Source organism: Sarcophilus harrisii, chromosome 3 (genome assembly GCF_902635505.1).
Source record: "Sarcophilus harrisii chromosome 3, mSarHar1.11, whole genome shotgun sequence".
NCBI classification, from domain to species: Eukaryota; Metazoa; Chordata; class Mammalia; order Dasyuromorphia; family Dasyuridae; genus Sarcophilus; species Sarcophilus harrisii.
Genome location: NC_045428.1, coordinates 599,780,700 through 599,791,927, shown reverse-complemented (window position 1 = coordinate 599,791,927; position 11,228 = coordinate 599,780,700).

Here is an 11,228-nt window from a genome sequence, read left to right as displayed (position 1 = left end):
GATAGGGTGAAAAGAGTAACTAGGAAGGAAAATAGTGAATAAAAGTAAGATGGTGGAAAATTCACAATAGTAATTATAATTTTGTGAATTAGAAAAAATAACAGAATTCATTTGGAAAAACAAAATCTAGAAGATTAAAGAAATAATGAAAAAACATAAAGAGGCTTAGCAAATACTAGATCTTAAACTGAATTATAAGGCAATAATCAATTGGAGAATGGTTGAACAAGTTGTGGCATATGATTGTGATGGAATATTATTGTGCTATAAGAAATGATGAGCTCCAAGGGAAGAATACTTGGGGTAGTGGGAGGTTAAGAAATCAAGCTACCAAATAGAAATTAAGAAGAGTAAGTAAGGATAAGAAACAAGAGATTTACACAAACACAATAACAATGATCAGAACTAGAATTTGTTAGAGAAAAAAACTAGTAGTAATAATCTCAAAGTTAAAGTTTTAAAAAATTCAACTGTAAGAGAAATCTACATTATATGTCAGCTGTAGTGTTCTTCTCTCTCAAAAATATAATCGTTCCCTGGGAGCAGATTTCTTGGGTAGCTTCTGGAAGCAGCCTTAGTTTCAATTAAGGCAGAACAGTTAGCCTATGGGAGAGCTGCAGAGGTCACCCCCACCCCTAGTCTGCTCCCGAGGCTAGTCTCTCTCTGCCTGCACTGGTCTGTTCCTGGCCCCTCAGGACAAACCTTTCCTGGCGATCTTCCTGGTGACTGGTAAGTTGTTATGCTTCTAAACTTCATGGGTTTTACCAGTCAAGTGCTATTTTTGAGGCTAAATTTAATAGTTGGTTGTGAGGGCATGAGAGGAGCTTAGAAAGTCACATGTGCCTTCTCAGCCATTTTGGCTCCGTCCCTATCCTTCCACTGGTATTTTTTTCACAGCTATTTTTATTATTTAAGATTTCATTGTGAGTTCTCTATTTAGGTTTGTGTCTCTCCTGCAACTTCCTGAATTAATTGTTCTTTTTACTGTGTTATATACAAAAGATTTAAGTACTTATGGATTTATTTCCAATGTTTTTGGGTTATTGTGATCATTTTTTTGAAATTCAATTTAATTTTCCTTTATGAATTCCAATCAATGCTTTGCCTTTTAGAGGATATGTTTTATATTGATAGTAGTTCATTGTCTTTTGTTACTTTAAGTATAATGCAATTTTGTTGTTAATCACAGTTGTGAATTTGTAATTTTGCTTCATCTAATATGAAGGCAATACCTGATTTTTTAATTTGCTGGATGGGAAGCACATTTTGTTCCAAGCTTTTGCTTGCAATAACTTGTGTCTGCTCAGATTTCCATGACTAACTTATTTATTAATTCATTTCACTCACTGTCTCACTCATTTTTTGGGACATGGCCTGCTAGAATCCATAATATTTCCCTAATTAGTAAGAGGTCACATCTGGTTTTAAAAAAATTGATACCTTGTTTGAAAGAAGAAAAATGAAAAAGCTAAAGAGAAAGAAAGGGCAGTGAGGCAGTACAGTAGAAGTCCTGGAGTCAGGAAAACTCATCTCCCAAGTTCAAATCTGGCCTCAGACACTTACTAGTTGTGTAACCCTGGGCAAGTCACTTAACTCTTTCTTAGCTTCCTCCTCTGTAAAATGAGCTTGAGCAGGAAATGGCAAACCATTCCAGTAGCTTTTACAAGAAAATGCCAAAGAGCATCACAAGAACAACAAATGGAGAGAGCCATCTCAGCATTCAGAGCCTGCCTTCTTTTCTTTTTTTTCTCCTTTTTCCTCCCCCTCTCCTCTGAGGAATAGCTACCATTAGACACAAATAAGTATGTATGTGTATTATTTTTTATATGTCCTTATATGTATCTATATACACACATACACATAAAAACCACATGTATAATTTGATTTTATTGATATAACATAAAAAAGGGAAGTAGAAATGGAAAGGGGATCGTGTCAGAAAAAGGGAAAAGGGGAGATAAAAAGAGGTAAACTACATCCCACGATGAAGCAAAGGAAACCTACCACTACATGCCTGTCAGATTGGCTAGAATGACAGGGGAAGATAATGCGGAATGTTGGAGGGGATGTGGGAAAACTGGGACACTGATACATTGTTGGTAGAATTGTGAATACATCCAGCCATTCTGGAGAGCAATTTGGAACTATGCTCAAAAAGTTATCCAACTGTGCATAGCCTTTGACCCAGCAGTGTCTCTACTGGGTTTATATCCCAAAGAAATCTTAAAGAAGGGAAAGGGACCACCTATATGTGCACAAATATTTGTGGCAGGTCTCTTTGTAGTGGCCAGAAACTGGAAACGGAGTGGATGCCCATCAATTGGAGAATGGCTGAATAAATTGTGGTATAAGAATATTATGTTCAGTAAGAAATTACCAGTAGGATAATTTCAGAAAGGCCTGGAGAGACTTACATGAACTGATGCTGAGTGAAATGAGCAGGACCAGGAGATCATTATATACTTCAACAAGAATACTACATGATGATCAATTCTGATGGACCTGGCCATCCTCAGCAATGAGATGAACAAAATCAGTTCCAATAGAGCAGTAATGAATTGAACCAGCTATACCCAGTGAAAAGAACTCTGGGAGATGACTATGAACCATTACATAGAATTCCCAATTCCTATATTTTTGCCTGCCTGCATTTTTGATTTCCTTCACAGGCTAATTGTATACTATTTCAAAGTCCGATTCTTTTTGTACAGCAAAATAACTGTTAGGACATGTGACTTTATATTGTATTTAATTTATACTTTAACATATTTAACATGTATTGGTCAATACATGAGGGGATGGGGGGAAGGAGGGGGAAAATTGTAACAAAAGATTTGGTGATTGTCAATGCTATAAAGTTACCTATGCATATAACTTGTAAATAAAAAGCTATAAGAAAAAAAGCAATGAACTATAAACAATAAAAGCAATGAATTAAAAGGAAAAAAAATACCAGTGAAGAAAATATATCAAAATTTCTGGGATATAACTGAAATGATTCTCAAGGAAATATTACATTCCCCAAAACATATTAACAAAATTTAAAGCAGAAGACTAATAAACTGGATATATAATTTTAAACATATAAAATCCATTTTTCCATAATCTGAGCTTTCCTCCATAGAGGGTCAGGAGGTAAGGATCCATTTCAGATTTTGATACTTAAAGTAACTTGGCTCACCAACTTCCCTTTTCTATATATAATAGTAGAGACATACTTATTAATAGATTGATAAGAAACCTGTTGACTGAAGCAAAATGCAAACTCAGCTTTGTAATGGATCAAAGTCATACCTTTGAACTTAGGATAGAAAAGCAGCCCACAATGGAGGCTAAAAGTATTTGGGGAAATAGTACTTGAGGACATTGGTATAATTTTACTCTAATGTATCACAACTATTTACATTTTTGTTGGAGTCAAAATCCAGTCTTAGTCATTTGCATTTCAATTGATTGAACTTGTTAGAAAGGATACAGGGAATATCCAAGAGTGTATTTATTTATATGTGCATATATATACTTATCTCTCTAATCAATAAATTTGAAGAGTTAATAACAAATTCTCTCAGCCTGGCCTTTGATTCACACTTTTATCATTACTGAGCTGGACTCCAACATTCCTCTACTACTTTATCAGAAGTACTTTGGAAGGAATGCCGATTTCCCCTCAAGATTTCCATCACCTCTACCCCAACAACCAGTTTTTTATTGGTGAGAATTATGTTAAGGGAACAACAAATGTTGGTTGTTGAGGGATGAAATTATCATGAAAGGAAGTCATAAAATTATTAGTTGTTCTGATTTTACCTGATCTGCTTCAGTAGATATCCAGAGAATGGAAGTTCCCCATGGTTACCATATCTCCGTATTGCCCTTTTGACCTGTTTCTCAAATTCCTCATACATTTCTTTCTTTGCCCTTGAACAACTGATCACAGGCTCTTTCGATGTCCTTTTCCCCATTTGTCCAAAGTATCTAAATGAGCTCTAAGATCTCATTCTATTTCAGAGAATCCAATGATCATAGTCTCTGGTCCATCACTGATTCAAAGCATAGCATGACCCAAGTCACATCTTGCACTTACTCTCTTCATGTATAAAAGGAAGGAGTTGAACCAAGTGGCTTCTGAGATTCTCAAATTGCTTGTGATTCTGTGAAGAAAATATTTCCAAAGCAATCCCAATAGACTTTGGACAAAAAATGCCATCTGAATCCAGAAAAAGATCTAAGGAGACTGAATGTAAAACAACACAAGCTATGTTCACTTCTTTTTTTCTCTCCCATGGTTTTTTTTTTTTTACTTTTACTCTGATCTTTCTCTTCCAACACAATTCATTAAGCAATGTGTATTAAAAATAGTTTTTTTTAAAAGAAAATAATATCTATGGTACCTTACTATCTCAAGTCCTAGTGGCCCAAAATTGCATTATAATATGTGTGTGACAGGACTTCTGTCCTCAGCAATGTATTCTTAAGCCATTCTTTTAAGTGTGATCTCTGCAATCTATTTGTTCCCCTTTCCAACTTGGCACTGCCACTCACTCCTTCTCATCCCTCCTCCTACTTCCCCTTTCAATTCACTCCCGAACAATGGGGTCACTTCTTATTTTTAGGTCTATTATCTACATCCTCAGAAGTAGCAAGTGCTGTATATGTAATGTAGAGATTTCCTTCCCAGGAATACCCTGTGCAGATGAACTCACAGATCTAGACACACATCAAAAAATGTATTGTCCATCACAAACTGCTTTTATCACAGAGATCAGGAGATATCCAGGCATATGGCATTGTGGGAAAGGTTCTGGAAGTTTGAATTGATGGGTGTTGGTTGTCCTTCACACTTGGAAGATCAAAATGGCATTGCTATGTCAGAGTCAAGGTAGAGTGTGTTTGACCGTGGCTAATTAGACCAAAACAAGATGGGAATGCTCTACCACAAGGCAGACCCAAAATGGTCTCTATGAACATTTGGAGTGCGTTAATTGTGCATCTCACATTTCTTTTGAGTTATAGCAGTTCTTTACTCTGCACCTTCTTTGACATGGGAATTTGAATCAGGAGACCAGGGCTGTAGTCTCAGCTCAACTACAAAATCACTTTGGGACTGCTGGGTCTCGGGTTCCTGATATGTAAAAAGTAAGGCTCCCACAGTATGATAGCCAAGTTTACTTCCAGTTTTAAGATTCTGGAATGGCTATGAGTTCACGGGATTTCAGACTTAACAGGAACCTTAGAGACCATTTTGGTCAACTCCTACCTGAACAAGATTGCTCTCCATATTATACTTGGAAAAGTGGCCATTCTTCAAAGTAGGACTTCCATTGAGAGGTGACAGGACATCCCAAGGCAGCCCATTCCACTCTGGCACAGATCTGAATAGTAAGTCATTTGTCTTTACCCAAATCCTAACTGTGCCTCTTTTAAAGTTCCATATCTTGCTCCTGTTTCATCTGGTGGGTGACAGGACCCATATAATCCCTTTTCCATTAGCTAACTCTTCTGAACACAAAGTCTCCTCTTTTCTTCCCTTTGAAGTTTTCTCTAGGTTAACTACATAAGCTTCTTCAACTATTGAACTTAAAGTCTTTAACCTCCCAGCTGCACCCCCTTTCTTCACAGCTCTCTGAAAGCTGTGAAGTCCTTCCTAAAATACCATCCCCAGAACTGCATGTCATACTACAAAGACCATCTGACTAGGACAATATATAATGGGCTTGATCCTAAACACTCTCCCTTACAGTGCAACCTAAAACGAAATTAGGATTCTTGGCTGTCAATTATGTATGGACTAAAGGAAATTCATGATTCTATTAAGAGTTAGCACAATTCTTAGGAATTAGGAATTAGGAATATTTAGAAAATTCCTAAACAATTGTAATCAAATGACTTTCTTTCTCCCTTTCTTTCAGACTGGGATACTACTAGACTTGAGAAACAAGATTCATCTCCTAAGCAAGAAGGAAGAAAATCACCTGAGACATGAGTGAGAGACTTCATGGAGTTGTGTTCCAAAGGCACACATTTGGGACATATCTGGTCCAAAAGATGGAGTTATAAAAACATATTGGAAAGCTTACAGAGGAAGATTCAAGGAAAGGATTTCCAAACAAACAATTGACCATCATCCTTAAGACAGCCCTCTTTCATTAGGAAAGTCATTGTCTTATCAAACTGTGCATACCCTTTGATCCAGCAGTGTTACTACTGGGATTATATCCCAAAGAGATTATAAAGAAGGGAAAGGGACCTGTATGTGCACGAATGTTTGTGGCAGCCCTTTTTGTAGTGGCTAAAAACTGGAAACTGAATGGATGTCCATCAGTTGGAGAATGGTTGAATAAATTGTGGTATATGAAAATTATGGAATATTACTGTTCTGTAAGAAATGACCAACAGGATAATTTCAGAAAGGCCTGGAGAGACTTACATGAACTGATGCTGAGTGAAATGAGCAGGACCAGAAGATCATTATATACCTCAACAACAATACTATATGATGACCAGTTCTGATGGATCAGGCCCTCCTCAGCAACAAGATCAACCAAATCATTTCTAATGGAGCAGTAATGAACTGAGCTAGCTATGCCCAGAAAAAGAACTCTGGGAGATAACTAAAAACCATTACATTGAATTCCCAATCCCTATATTTATGCACACCTGCATTTTTTATTTCCTTCATAAGCTAATTGTACAATATTTCAGAGTCTGATTCTTTTTCTACAGCAAAATAACGTTTTGGTCAGGTATACTTATTGTGTATCTAATTTATATTTTAATATATTTAACATCTACTGGTCATCCTGCCATCTAGGGGAGGGGGTGGGGGGGGGTAAGAGGTGAAAAATTGGAACAAGAGGTTTGGCAATTGTTAATGCTGTAAAGTTACCCATGTATATATCCTGTAAATAAAAGGCTATTAAATTTAAAAAAAAAAAAAAAAAAAAAAAAAAAGGAAAGTCATTGTCTTGGGAGAAGTTTCATTCAAAGCATCTTCAGGCACATAAGAGCACCAAATAATAATATAGAAATCTTTACAGTTTCCCATATCCCTTACAGAAAATATTATGGACAGAAGAGAAATCTTGTGACTATGAAGAATTTGAAAAAAAGATCTTTAGTAGGCATAGATACCATATTGGAATTCCTAATATTCATTCTAGAGGGAAATTATATAAATGTAAAAAATGTGGGAAGGCTTTTGCCCAATATTCTTATTTCACTCAAAATGATGAAAAATTCTATGAACTTAAGATTTGGGAAGGCCTTCGCCCAGTGTTCATCCCTTACTTCACATGAAAGAATTCATATTAGAGAGAAAACCCATGAATGTAAAAAAGTTTAAGGAACATAAGGCAGCTTTTACCTATTTTTCATCCCTTATTTCACATGAAAGTATTTATACTGGAGGCAAATGTAATACTGGATATAATATATAAAATGTAATAATGTAATACTGGAGAGAATATAGTGTAGGAAGGGTTTTACATAGGACATTAGATGTGGTTTTTTTTTTCCTTTGTGCTATGTATACTATGATTTGTGAAGAAATTAATTGAATTTAAGTGAAGGAGGGCTGAGCAAAATCACCAGTCTCACTTTCTCTCTCAAAACTGTCTTAGGTTCAGTGACCAGATATTAATGAGGACAGCCAGACATGACCTTGGATGCAGTGTGGGAAACCTTGGAGCATAGCCCTTGCTTAACATACCAGAGAATTTACACTGGAGAGAAATCTTATCAGTGTAAGGAGTATGTAAGGGCTTTTACCCACTTTTCCTCACTTATTTCACATAAAAGAATTCATAACAGAAACACTGTGCAAGGAATCCTAGTGAGCAAGGAATCTGAAATGTCTCAGTCATGTCTTTTGTGTAACTTTTTGCTGAGAAAATAAGAACGTGCTTGCAGTTATCTGATGCACTACCAGGAAAGCACAAAGAAGTTAGAAGGCCATCCTTTCTTATGTATTAATCAGTAACTTCTTTATTGCAGGCCTGTGTTTAACCCAAAAACCTGCTCAGTTCCTCAAGTAAACATAGTCCTCCTAAATAAATAAATAAATAAATAGTCTCCTTGGTGGGCCTCTTAAGATGGAGCATCCTGTACCTGAGAGACTGCCACATCCCAAGAATCACATATTAAATGAGAGTACTTATCGTAGTGCCTTCTTTGTTCTTAGCCTATAAAAACCCCTTAGTGGAAAAGGACTTTGAGGATTCAGGACAGGTGGTTTTGTACAGCTTGCCTAGCATTGGCTTCCATTTGAGACTGAATAGCTGTGGCCATGAGTCCACCCAGTCAAGGAATTCAGATATTGGTGATTCCTTACAGTGGTGATGATGTACATTGTATGTTGTTTGTTATAGTGGCTATTGTGTTTAATTGTGTATTACTTTTATGCTTTGAGTTTCCTCTTCCCTTATTTAAATCAAGGTTTTGAGAAGTAATAAACTTGTACCCACCTTCTTTAAGATACATGCCTGTTGAAATGTGAATTCCAAACCTAAATTAATCATATACCCTATCAATGTAAGATACATAAGAAGGCTTCACCCAGTGTCTCTCTCACATGAAAATATTCATAATGTACAAAATAGGGGAAGAATGAATCCAACCATTCAGGAATGCAATCTGGAATTATGCCCAAAAAGTTATCAAACTGTGCATCCCCTTTGACCCAGCAGTGTTTCTACTGGGCTTATATCCCAAGAAGATACTAAAGAAGGGAAAGGGACCTGTATGTGCCAAAATGTCTGTGGCAGCCCTGTTTGTAGTGGCCAGAAACTGGAAAATGAATGGATGCCCATCAATTGGAGAATGGTTGGGTAAATTGTGGTATATGAATGTTATGGAATATTATTGTTTGGTAAGAAATGACCAGCAGGATGAGTCCAGAGAGGCCTGGAGAGACTTACATGAACTGATGCTAAGTGAAATGAGCAGAACCAGGAGATTATTTACTTCAACAACAATACTAGATGAAGATCAATTCTGGTGGACATGGCTCTCTTCAACAATGAGATGAACCAAATCAGTTCCAATGGAGAAGTAATGAACTGAACCAGCTACACCCAGGGAAAGAACTCTGGGAGATGACTATGAACCACTACATAGAATTCCCAATCCCTATATTTTTGCCCACCTGCATTTTGGATTTCCTTCACAGGCTAATTGTACACTATGTCAGAGTCCGATTCTTTTTGTACAGCAAAATAACGGTTTGGACATGTATACTTATATTGTATCTAGGATATACTACGACATATTCAACATACATAGTTGCCATCTAGGGGAGGGAGTGGAGGATGGGAGAGAAAAATCGGAACAGAAGTGAGTGCAAGGGATAATGTAAAAATTACCCTGGCATGGGTTCTGTCAATAAAAAGTTATAAAAAAAAATAGGGGAAGAGTTCCACGCGGAGCTCAGCCCTCACTCCACTCCAGAGAACTCACATTAGAGAGAAAACATAACAGTGGAAGGAATATAGGAGGGTCTTTACCTACTTTTCCTCCCATGTTATCCTTGAAAGAATTCAGAGTTAGGAGACTTTGAATGTAAGAAATGGCAGAAGTATTTCACAGAGAAGAGTCCCATAAATATAATGAATATTGGAGGGCCTTCACCTATCTTTTCCCTCTTATGATTCATGAAAGAATTCAAAATGAAGATAAATCTTAGGAACATGGGGAGGGTTCCACTTGGAAGTCAGTGCTTGGAGACTATCAGAGAATTCACACTAGACAGAAACCATATAAGTACAAGAAATATGGGAAGCCATGTTCTTCCCTTATTTCACATGAAAGAATTCTTAATGGAAAGAAATCTTATAAATGTAATGAACACAGCAAAAGCTAAAGTCTCTCTGACTCTGACATATCAACTACTGTCACAGAGGGGAACACACTGGTGGAGGTACAGAGACAAGACACCATGAGCTCCTCAAGCCTCCCCCCACTAAAAATCTGGGAGAGAATTGTAGCTAGCGCTTCTCTTGGAGAAGGGACTTAGTGTGGAATAAGAACATCACCAGAATCCATACGTGTCACCCCACTCTGGGAGACACAACTCCGTGAAAGATCTGGACATTCGCAGAATCCCTAAACATCCTCCTCCTCCTTTTTCCCCTCCCCCATCTATCCCTTCAGTTGCCCAAATCTTGCTCTTTCAACCTCAATAACATTTTGCACCCCCTCATGCCCGCACACCATCCTGCCTTTGTTGGGCAGGGCCCTCACTTCTTCCATCAGGGGATTATATAAGCCCCCTCCCTTTGCAATAGGAAACACAAAGGGTGGAATGGGCTTCTGTAAATAAATAAAATAAAAATAATAAAATAAATAAAAGACATGAGTCTTTTGCTTAGTCCGTAACGCAAGTATCAGGGCTAGGTGGTGGTTCAGTGGTGCAAGGGACATTAGACTGCACCTGGTATCAGGGAGACATGAGTTCAAACCTGATTTCAGACGCATGTTTCACTTAGGTGAATTACCCTGAGCAAGTCACATAACCTTAGTTTGCCTCAGTTTTCTCATCTGTAAAAGAGGGCTAACAATAGCACAAAAACAATCCCAGGATTGTTGTGAGGATCAAATAAGGACTATTTGCAAGCCTTAAAGCGGTGGGGAAATTCGGGCTTCTTAAATTTGGTGCTGGGAGGTGGGGGGATGGGAGGCGATTCCATGATTGACACACCAAAGCCTCACCCTTGTACCTATCTACCCCTATATTGTCCTCCTCGGCTAGCCTGGAAGCTTTCTGGGGCAGAGCCAAGCACCGGGCTTGGCATACAGCTGGCGCCTAATACAAGCTTCTTTTTTTCAGGTTCCTTCCCTCATAAACCTGAGTCCATTTCTTTAGTTCCCAGCATTAGGAAGGATCCGTAATCATTGAATGGAAGCTGACAGGGGTTCTGGAGACCCTTGAGGGGCACCCCCCTTGTTTGGCAGCGGAGGGAAACTGAGGCCTGGTGGGGGTGGGAAGGGAGGGAAGATCCTGCGGCGGCTGTGCAGTGTGTCACGGGAGCCCCATTAGACCGGGAGCCTCTGCCGGGCCCCTCATTTCTCCTTTGCTTCTTCTCTCCTGGAGAACCTCTGCAATGCGCTCCCAACAGGTGCTCAATACTTGCTCAATCTCTGCACGGGCTACATACAGGAGCGAGGTGAGGGAGGGGGGGCTGGTGACGTCATCCACTTGGCACAGCCCCGCCCCTTTCCTGGAGCCCAGCGGT